Source organism: Castor canadensis, chromosome 15 (assembly GCF_047511655.1).
Source record: "Castor canadensis chromosome 15, mCasCan1.hap1v2, whole genome shotgun sequence".
NCBI classification, from domain to species: Eukaryota; Metazoa; Chordata; class Mammalia; order Rodentia; family Castoridae; genus Castor; species Castor canadensis.
Window position 1 is genome coordinate 57,743,778 of NC_133400.1, and position 11,402 is coordinate 57,755,179.

Here is an 11,402-nt window from a genome sequence, read left to right on the forward strand (position 1 = left end):
TGACCTACCATAACCTATGGGACACAGCTAAAGTAGTCCTAAGAGGAAAGTTTATAGCAAGAGTGCATATATTAAAAGGACAGAAAGATCTCAGATCAATGACCTAATTCTACAGCTCAAACTCCTAGAAAAACAAGAACAAGCAAATCCCAAAACAAGCTAAAGAAAAGAAGTTATTAAAATAAGGGCTGAAATCAATGAAATAGAAACCAAAAATACCATACAAAGAATCAATAGAACAAAAAGCTGGTTCTTTGAAAAAATAAATAAGATTGACAGACCCCTGACAAACCTGACTAAAATGAGGAGAGAAAAAACTCAAATCAGTAAAATCAGAAATGTAAAAGAGGAGATAACAACAAACACAACAGAAATCCAGGAAATCATCAGAGACTACTTTGAGAGCCTATACTCTAATAAATTTGAAAATCTTGAAGAAATGGACAGATTCCTAGAAACTTACAACCACCCAAAACTGAACCAAGAAGACAATAATCACATGAATAGATATAAAACACCAAAAGAAATTGAAGCAACAATCAAGAGTCTCCCAAAACAGGAAAGTCCACAACCCAATGGATTCACTGCTGAATTCCATCAGACGTTTAAAGAAGAATACCAACTCCCTTTAAACTGTTCCATGAAATAGAAAGGGAAGGAACACTGTCTAACTCAGTCTACGAAGCCACTATAACTCTCATCCCAAAACCAGAAAAAGACACCTCCAAAAAGGAGAATTATAGGCCAATTTCCTTAATGAATATAAATTCAAAAATCCTTAATAAAATAATGGCAAACTGAATCCAACAACACATCAGAAAGATCATACACCATGACCAAGTAGGCTTCATCCCAGGGATGCAGGGGTGGTTTAACATACACAAATCTATAAATGTAATACAGCACATCAATAGAAGCAAAGACAAAGATGACTTGATCATCTCAATAGATGCAGAAAAAGCCTTCGACAAGATCCAACACCACTTCATGATAAAAACTCTAAGAAAATGAGGAATAGAAGGAATGTACCTCAACATTGTAAAGGCTATTTATGACAAACCTACATAATACCAACATAATACCAACATAATACTTAACGGTGAAAAACTGAAATCATTCCCCCTAAAATCAGGAATGAGACAAGTGTGCCCAGTATCCCCACTCCTATTCAACATACTACTGGAATTCCTAGTGAGAGGAATTAGGCAAGAAAAAGAATAAAAGGAATAGAAATAGGTAAAGAAACTGTCAAAATATCCTTATTTGCAGATGGTATGATCCTATACTTTAGAGACCCAAAAAACTCTACCCAAAAACTCTTAGACACCATAAACAGTTACAGTAAGGCAGCAGGATATAAAATCAACCTACAAAAATCATTACCTTTTCTATACACCAACAATCAATGAACTGAGAAGGAATTTAAGGAAACAATTCCATTTACAATAGCCTCAAAAAAATCAAATACCTAAGATTAAATTTAACAAAATATGTGAATGACCTCTACAAGGAGATTTACAAACTCCTGAAGAAAGAGATGGAGGAAGATTACAGAACATGGAAAGATCTCCTGTGCTCATGGATTGGTAGAATCAACATAGTAAAAATGGCTATACTACCAAAAGCAATCTACATGTTTCATGCAATTCCCATCAAAACCCCAGTGACTTTCATCACAGAGGTTGAAAAATGTACTCTACAGTTCATTTGGAAACACAAGAGACAACGAATAGCCGAGGCAATACTCAGCAAAAAAAAGCAATGCTGGAGGTATCAAAATAACTGACTTCAAACTATATTACAAAGCAATAGCAATGAAAACAGCATGGTACTGGCATAAACACAGATATAAAGACCAGTGGAACACAATAGAAGATCCAAATATGAATCCACACAACTATACCCACCTCATTTTTGACAAAGGTGCCAAAAACATACGATGGAGAAAAGACAGCCTCTTCAACAAATGTTGCTGGGAAAAGTGGTTATCCATCTGCAAGAAACTGAAACTAGATCTATGTGTATCACCCTGTACTAGTATCAACTCAAAATGGATCAAGGACCTAAATATCAGACCTGAATCTCTGAAGTTACTAAAGGAAGGAGCAGGAACCACTCTGGAACTAATAGGTATAGGCAAAGACTTCTTCAATAGAACACCAGCAGCCCAGCAACTAAGAGAAAGAATGGACAAATGGGACTTAATAAAATTAAAAACTTCTGCACAACAAAAGAAATGGTCTCTAAACTGAAAAGACCACCCACAGAGTGGGACAAAATATTTGCCAGCTATACATCAGACAAGGGACTGATAACCAGAATATACAGGAAACTTAAGAAACTAAACTCTCCTAAAATCAATGAACCAATTAAAAATGGATAACTGAACTTAATAGAACTTTCTCAAAAGAAGAAATTCACATGGCAAAAATCACATGAAAAAATGCTCACCATCTTTAGCCATAAAGGAAATGCAAATCAAAACCACATTAAGATTCCACCTCACCCCTGTTAGAATAGCCATCATCAAAAAGACCACCAACAACATGTGTTGGCAAGGATGTGGAGAAAAAAGAACCTTAATCCACTGCTGGTGGGAATGCAAGTTGGTACAACCACTATGGGAAAAAAATTGGAGACTCCTTAAAAATCTAAACATAGACCTGCCATATGATCCAGTAATCCCACTCTTGGGGATATACCCAAAGAAATTCAACACAGATTATTCCAGAGGCACCTGAACACCCATGTTTATTTTGGCACTATTCACAATAGCCAAATTATGGAAACAACCAAGATGCCCCACCATTGATAAATGGGTCAAGAAAATGTGGTATTTGTACGCAATGTTATTTTACTCAGCCATGAAGAAGAATGAAATCGTATCATTTGCAGGTAAATGGATGGAACAAGAGAACATCATTCTGAGTGAGGTCAGCCAAGCTCAGAAGACCAAAAATCATATGTTCTCCCTCATATGTGGACTTTAGATATGGGACAAATGCAGCAAAGTGGTTGAATGTGGATCACATGGTAACAGGAGAGCACATTTCGGTGATATAGAAATAGATAGAAAACCCAAAACATGAAAGTGTTTGATGTCCCCACTCCAGAGGAACTAATACAGAAACTTTAAAGCCACAGAGGTTATCATAAGAAGGGATCAGTAACCAGGGTAAAGATCAATTAGAGATGAATCAACATGGGTCATAACATGTGTACACTAAAGCAAAGGTAGGAATATTTATGTATAGCTATCTTCATCTCAACTAGTTAAAACACTTTGTCTGGCCTGGGATGTAGCTCGGTGGTACAGTGCTTGCCTAGCATGCATGAGGCCCTGGGTTCGATCCCAGCACCAAAAAAGAAAAGACAAAAAAAAAAACTTCTCCCCTAAAACACTTTGTCTTCCTTATTAGGCAACAAAACTAGTGATAAAGGACCTGCCTGGAACTGAGGGGGGGGAGGGGGCAGAAGGTGGGAGACGGGAGTAGGGGGAAGAAATGACCCAAATAATGTATGAACATGTGAATAAACAAAATAATAAAAAAAATGACAGGAGGGTTGATGTCTAATAGAATGGCCTCCATTTTGATGGTGGTTCATTGAAGACAGCATCTCCCAGACCAGGAGAATAATCCTTTTCACATGCTAGAAAAAGAGAAGGGAGAAAACTCGTTTCTTAATTCTTATTTATGTCAGAATTAATTCATTCATGAGGACAGAGACCTTATGACTAAATTACCTCTTAAACACCCACCTCTTAATACTATTAGAATCCCAATTACATTTCAGTATGACCATTGCAAAGAAAAACAGTCGCACAATAGCACAGATGATCACCAAAATGAATAATCATAATAAAATGAGTGCAGCATATTTGTAATGAAATGAGTGTTGAGGAAAACAGTAAAGAAATCAAAGACGACAGATGGCATGTTAGAAATAGTCATCAAACACTTGTATCCCAAATACCAAAAGTAAAATCTCAAGTATGTGGCTCCAAACAAAGGTGGTTAATTTAGAAAGGCACAGGATACCAGTAAAGAATAGAAAAATATTGAACTTTAGACCTAATAAAAATGGGAAAACATTACTTAGGTATAGCTCAGAGAGCCTACAGACCCTGGGTACTCCCAGCTCAATGGCAGCTACATTGTCAGGGAAATTCTTATGAGTGTTACGTGGCTCAGTTAATCTCTGGACACTCCAGTGTATTTGTATGATGAAAGACACACATACTCTGTTCAACACTTTGCAAACTGAGTGCCAGCCTAGCAGGCTAGGAGATACACAGTAAGCCTAAATGCAGGTGACCTGGTGCTAACTGGCACCTGAGACCCCACCCAGGGTTGGACATAGGTACAGGGTCAACTGTAGAAGTGGGAAAACTCCATGGAGTGCTCAGTAACCTGCTTCATCCCTAGACCTACTACCATGCATATTTATATGGGAAGAGCTAGCCACATACCATGTTTTAAACAGAGCACCAGACCAATGAGCTAGACAATATACAATAAACCTCACTGCGTAACAGAAGTTGCTCCCTGTTAAAATGTGTCACCAATACAGGGAACTGACCAGACCCAAGTAGGGCCATAGGTCTAGGCATATATAGCAGAGTGCTCCCTGATGCACTAGCCATGCACATATGCTTCTCCAAACTCCTTGTGCTACATCCGCATGTCCTGAGTTGCCTCACCCTCACCAGAACCATTGCATTGAATCATCATGGCCTCAAACCCAGAACATCCCAGACCACTGGAATTGTTGCTTCTGCATAGGAAAAGCATCATCTCTTTTTCAGGCACAGTACCTGACCAGAGCTTTAACTGTCCACCCACTATATTAACTAAGATGCACCCAAAGTGGGTATTAAGGGCATTTCCAAGCTCAAAAGATAAATGGCAGTGTACACACTGGGGAACTACAGACAGAACTCTTAGGGCTAACTGCTAATCAATCAAACTCAATGTATTTACAAGTGAATAAATACAAATGACTTATGAGTTTTGGCATCTTTTCCTTCTTAGGCATCAATTTTTCCTTCTGATTTTGACACTGACTCTCCCTGCTTTAAAAACGAAACTAAATTTAAGCTTAGAAAAGGGTAGCATTAATTTGGAAAATATTATTGGATGATCATATGGTCCTAAGCACTGTTGGCTACTTCATGCCAATGAAAAGAAATGTGATTCAGAAGCTTCCTTTCTTCATTTTTCTGAATCTGGATGAATTTTCAACATATTTATCATTTAGGGAAATCCAAAATCTAAACTATATTGAGAGTCAAGTTATAATGACTATCATAAAAAAACAACAAACGTTATATTTTTGTTCATTGCTGGTAGGATAGTAAATTAGTCCAGTCACTCTGAAAATCACCATGGAGGTTCCTCAAAAAATATGTATGTTTAAGCTTACTACAAAGAAACCTGTATTACCATGTTTATTGTGGCGTGACTCACAGCCACCAAAATATGGAATCATCCTACATGTCAATCAATGGATGAATTGATAGACATGATTTATATCTACACAATGGAGTTTTAGACAGCCACTTATAAGGATGAAATTATGACTTACAGGAGAATGGATTGAACTGGAGATCATTGTGTAAAATGACATAAAGCAGTACCACAAAGACAAAAATCACATTTTTTACTTTTGTCGAAGGTGGGGGAAGACAAAACAAAACAAAAAGCCAAAAACATGATACTAAAAAGACTAATGGGGTGAGGGTGAGAAGGTTGAAGGAAGAGTGAAGTAAAGAAAGAGCAATAGAGGGTATGAACTAGTCTATATTCATATATAGAAATGTTGAAATGAAATCCACTAGTTTGTACAGTTTTGTGTATATCAATAAAAGATAAAACAAGAAAAAAATAAACTAAACACTGTGGACATTAATTAAATTCTAGAAGTGCACACAAAGGGAAACACACACCCAAATGAGCTTTAAAGATATAGGTAATCTAAAGTCTTCTATTCCAATTATGCAAATCATTAATGAATTTACTAGAAAAAAACACTTATGCAAGCGAATCTAAATATGAAAAACACTTTACTCAACTAAGGATGATGAATGTGTCATCATATGTGAAATAACGTACAATTTTAAAATATGAGAAGTGAAAATTAACTAAATGATATCCTACAAAAATTAGCTTGTTTGATGAATGAACAGGTTTTGGGAATGATGTGAGACATTAGGAATATCAAATGGGAAAGCCAGTTATTGCAGCAATTTAGAAAAACACTTTGTAAATTTCCAAATGTGATGATCTATTTTGTAGAGACAATAACCTCCATGCTGAGTATAAACTCCTTCCATTTCTATGAGAAGTGATAGAAGAGAATATTCCAACAGTTTTATTTTTATTAAAATAAAATACATAACAAATTTCATCAACGTCATAAGTGCTCCATATTTTAATGTCAGAACACAAAGTATATAAAGATAGAGCTTTGAAGATGAGTAAATGATAACCCCCAAACATCATAATCGATCTTGAAGCACAATGATCAGAATAAAAACAAAACTGGAATTCAACAACTTTGAATTTTAATCAGGTTTAAATGAGGACATTTATGCACAGATGGAATTTTTAAAACAGGAGAAATAATTTATATATAAGAAAAAATAATTGCAAAGCAAGAAACACCCCCATACAGTAGTCACTGTGGGTGTGGAGTATTTGGTTGTGTGCGGGTTACATAAATTATTGATAGGGGTAACAGCATTGGCCTTCTTGATGACTTGAGCAAGTGAACAGAGTGGGGGATTTCCAGATCATTAGAGAAGACAGTCACAGTAGCATCAGACTGGAGAGTAAGACATGCACAGTACTAATGATCAGGGGGAAGAGAACCAGTGAGACACAGAAGTGGGATTTAATGATGACTGTGTACATCAGGATGTGACAAATGGCCACATAAGTGTCATAGGCCACTACTATAAGGAGACAAGTTTCTAAATACAGGAACACACATATCACAGGTATAGATTAAAATTTTGGAACTTTGTTGTCAATATTGGTAAAGAAAATGACAAGTTATCAGAAAAGCAGTTAATTTGTAGTATAAGGAATCTTTGTGATTTTAATAAAAACATTTTAGCTCTTAGTACCATGATGATTATAATTTTAGCTGAGTGAGGTGCTAAAATCATAAAGATATGTAAAAATAGTGCTGGGGAAAATATAAGAACCCTATTGTTCAGAAAAGACAGACCAGACAATGCATCAACACCTTAATAATGGCACACAATTTATTTCTGAAAAGGCATTACAGTGAGCAAATGAATGGTAATTATTTTTTAAAAGGTGCTAAGAAATAAAAGTGAATTCCTGTCTCACATCAAAGGCAAAAATACATTTTAGGTAACTTCAAACTCAGATGCAAAAAACAAGAATACAAATCATACATTAAGGAAAGTAAAGATTTCAATATCAATACCTACTGGACACAGATAATGGGTAAAATAACAACAAGTTAAGTCATGTTAAAACTTAACATTTGTAGCAATCAACTGACTACTAAAAGCATATGTGAAAGGAGGCATGTCTTAAAGGAACACGTATGTGTTTGTGTGTGTGTGTGTGTAATTCTGCATTCAGAATACATAAAACTTGTTATGAATTATTTTTTAAATTAATAATTAGCTCAGTGGAAATATCATAAATACATAGACCACAAGAGTAAAAACTGGGCCATTTCCATATTACCAATATGGCCCTCAACCTCTCAGAAAAACACATGGAAATTGCTTAAATGATATTTTATTCCCATTATGCCAACAAAGAAAATGCAAATTTAGGGAGCGAGTATTGTGGGGTACAAGTAATATCTAATGGGAAGTTAAATTGAATCAAGAGTTTAAGAATACACTGTGAAAATAGTGAAACACAATAACCTACTCTGCTGCATCCAATAATTTCACCCTGAGTAAAAATGCTAGCTTTTCTTTCCTGTGAAAGTCATAAAAAGTATCCAAATAGCTTTATTTACAGTAGTAGACAATTACCAAATTGTCATCACCATCAGAAATGCTCCTTATATTTAGTGTCATCATATATAATAAGAAATTGTAGAATATTAAAATAAATGCATAACTGATGAATCCAACATCATGGCTCTTCTGAAGCATAATGATGAGAATAATAAGACATGGAGTTCATAAGTTTGATCCATGTTAAGAAATTAGGGTATTACAATAACTTGTGTATGTGTTTTTCTGTGGGTGACAAAAGTACATTAGAGTCATATGAAACTGATAGTTCTGCAGGATAAAATTGGTCACATACTCAAATGAAATTCTAGATACACCAGTCCAATTTTGACCTCTATGATTAAACTTACTAATTTTATATATAATTTTCATCTCTCCTTCTGTCTGTGTAAAGGAACATGACTACATTTGCAACCCAATCAGATAATAAGTAGCGGCTCCTACTCTGTAAATCCCCTTTGAGAAACCATTCACCTGTCTGTCATATAAGATAACACTAGATAACAGAGAAAGACATAGACATATTTTGAATTCCACCATTCAGTCCCTAACAGTGATGTAGTCTAGAAGATCCATTAAAATTAAACAATAATAGACCAAGATAAAGACCCTCCAGTTTCTGTGTCTGTCATCATGTCTGGGTAGGACATGTTTATCTGTGTTTATTGTGCTCACCATGTGACATGGAGGAGAACAAGTCCTAGGATGAGATTAAACATGAAAACCTGAATGAAGCTCAGCTCTCTGTTCTAGAATATTGCTTATTTCTGGAGTCTTTGAAAGAAAAGATAACTCCATTTTTTAGTATGTTAATGTTAGCTTTTTTTTCTTATTAGCTTGAAGGTATACTCACAAATCAATTTGAAATATAACACAATCATCTCTGGACACAGATATTATCTAATTGTGGCTATTTTACAGAGGACAACCCTGAACTTGATGGATCCCATGATTACCCCAGAAGCATATGGTTTGACAAAGACAGGTTTTAGTAATGGTTTCACACAGTCTGCATCTGCTCCTCTGATCCACAGTAGGATTAGCTGTAGGATTCAATTGTCATGTATCTAACCAAGTGATCAGGTGGAAATTATTATCAAGATATGATAGTAGATTTGCTTAAATTTTATAGAGGCCCTGTCTACCTTCAACAATGAAATTTCTTTTGAGTGTGCAAATCAAAAACAATTGCCATGTTTAGAAACACTATTCCATGATTTGAAACCAGGCAAAGTGTTTCAAACTGCATAGAGCTGGACAAAAAACAATGTCATAATTCAAGCCAAGTTAAAATGCACCTGGACATTATATTACTCATTTTGAAAAAAGAGTCCGGAACTCTAGCCTACCAGGAATTCTCATGCTTTGAAACTAGAAACCCTAATCTGAAAGAAATGAAACATCATAGAGGAAACACTAATCTTCCAAACAATTTCCTCAAGGCTTCCTTCACATTCCTGTTCCTTAAAATGTAGATAAGTGGGTTCAATATTTGAGGAACCACGGAATGCATCACTGAAGCTGGCTCAGACTTTCTGGATGAATTTGTAACTGTGGAGCTAATGTAAACAAGGAAACAACTCAAAGTTGTGACCCACAGCTTTATATTTTCCTTCTGATAAATCTTTTATGGAAAAGGCTTTATATTTTCATTCTGATGATGGCATATTCAGGATAGAAGACACAATGTGACCATTAGACAAAATTATTCCAGAAGGAGAAACACCACCAAATATGCAAGATGAAACATATATCAGTATGTTATCAATAAGAGTATCAGAACAGGCTAATTTGGTAATCTGAGTAAGTTCACAGAAAAAGTATGGGGTTACAAATTCTGTGCAGAATATCAAATGTAACACCATTGGATAAATCACTATGTTATTAATAATGCTAACTAATAGAGAAAACATCACCAGAATGAGACAGAGGTGTGATTTCATGATGATCCTATATCTCAAGGGATGACATATGGCCACATAAGAGTCATAAGCCATTACTGCAAGAAGACACTTTTCAATGCCAACAGAAAGCAAGACAAAGCAAAACTGGGACAAGAATCCTATGTAATTGATATTCTGGTTCTGTGTTTGAATGCTCACTAGCATCTTAGGGATTGTGCATATGATTAAAAAGATATCATTCTATGAAAGACTTGAGAAAAAGAAGAACATGGGTGTATGGAGATGGAAGTCAGAGGACCCAGCTGAGATGATCATCAGGTTTCCTGGGATGGTAAGAAGATACATGAAGATGAACAGGATGAAAATTAGGAATTGCATTCCTGGATCATCCATAAATTCCAAAAGAATAAATTCTGAAACTGTCAATTGATTTAGAGTTTTCATGTTTTTGATGAATCTCAAAATGTATGGAAAAGAAAATAAAATGTATGGACAGCAGCAGACCTTGAGAATGTAGGAAACAACCCCACCTTTTAATTTTAGCCTGCAAAACTGTATTAAAATGAAGGTATTCTTGTTAAACCACATAGTTTATAGTATTTAATTAGAGCATCCCTAGCAGCTATTACAATCATCACATCACCTGCCCATCATGAGCACAAGAATAGGATTAAATGACAGAATGGTTTATAAAAGCAGTCAGGATCAGGAAGGAGCAGAGTTCTGTTCTGAAGGAAATGGGATCTTGTGGAAATATGAGAGGATCAATGGGAGACCTGTGTGTGTATCAGCTCAAACACAGGAAAATATGTCAAGAGGATTAAAGACAGTTGACAAGAGTGGCATGAGGTATCTTACTTCTCATCATATCATGCATGGTCTCTCATTGCTTCCCTTTATGAATTCTAATAAAACAGTTCCCTTCATTTCCAAGGCATTTACTAAGGGACCCTCTGTTACTTGATTTGTCATAAGAGCAATGAAGCTCAGCATCTCACCTGTTCGGTTAAGATGGAATTTCTGTCCTCAGGAAGTTCAAACAAAGTGAAGTTGTCAATGCACTTCTGAGCAGAAACGATCATCTCTAAGGGAGGTTCAGGTTGTGCTTCCTGACAGTAGCAGAAGTGTTCAGTGAGGTTACAGACTGAATCACACAGTCTCAGTCTCCCTGGGGGTACAATATCCAAAGCTCCTCATTAGCCCTGCTATTTTGTCATCATTCTAATCTCAGGGGGGAAAATCATTATAAACCAACTCTACATAAGTAAAGAATTTATCATGATCCCTGATTCCTGAGGCTGGTAAAACATTCAGTTCCCACCATTGTTTCCACTCATCTCCTTTACCAGAACTTGAATAAAAAATACAAACCACTAGCCAGATGTGTGTATGCATTCAGGAAGCTGATGCAGTAGGATCACATTTTGCAGGAATTCTGAGATACATTGCAACACCTATCTCAAAAAGACAAAAAAACATGCGGGCAC

At 35.9% G+C, this 11,402-nt stretch overlaps 1 pseudogene; it reads right to left on the bottom strand.

The window, feature by feature from the left end:
- Positions 1-9,294: 9,294 nt before the first annotated feature.
- On the bottom strand, positions 9,295-10,997 carry LOC109701778 (olfactory receptor 7G2-like; annotated as a pseudogene).
- Positions 10,998-11,402: the final 405 nt, after the last annotated feature.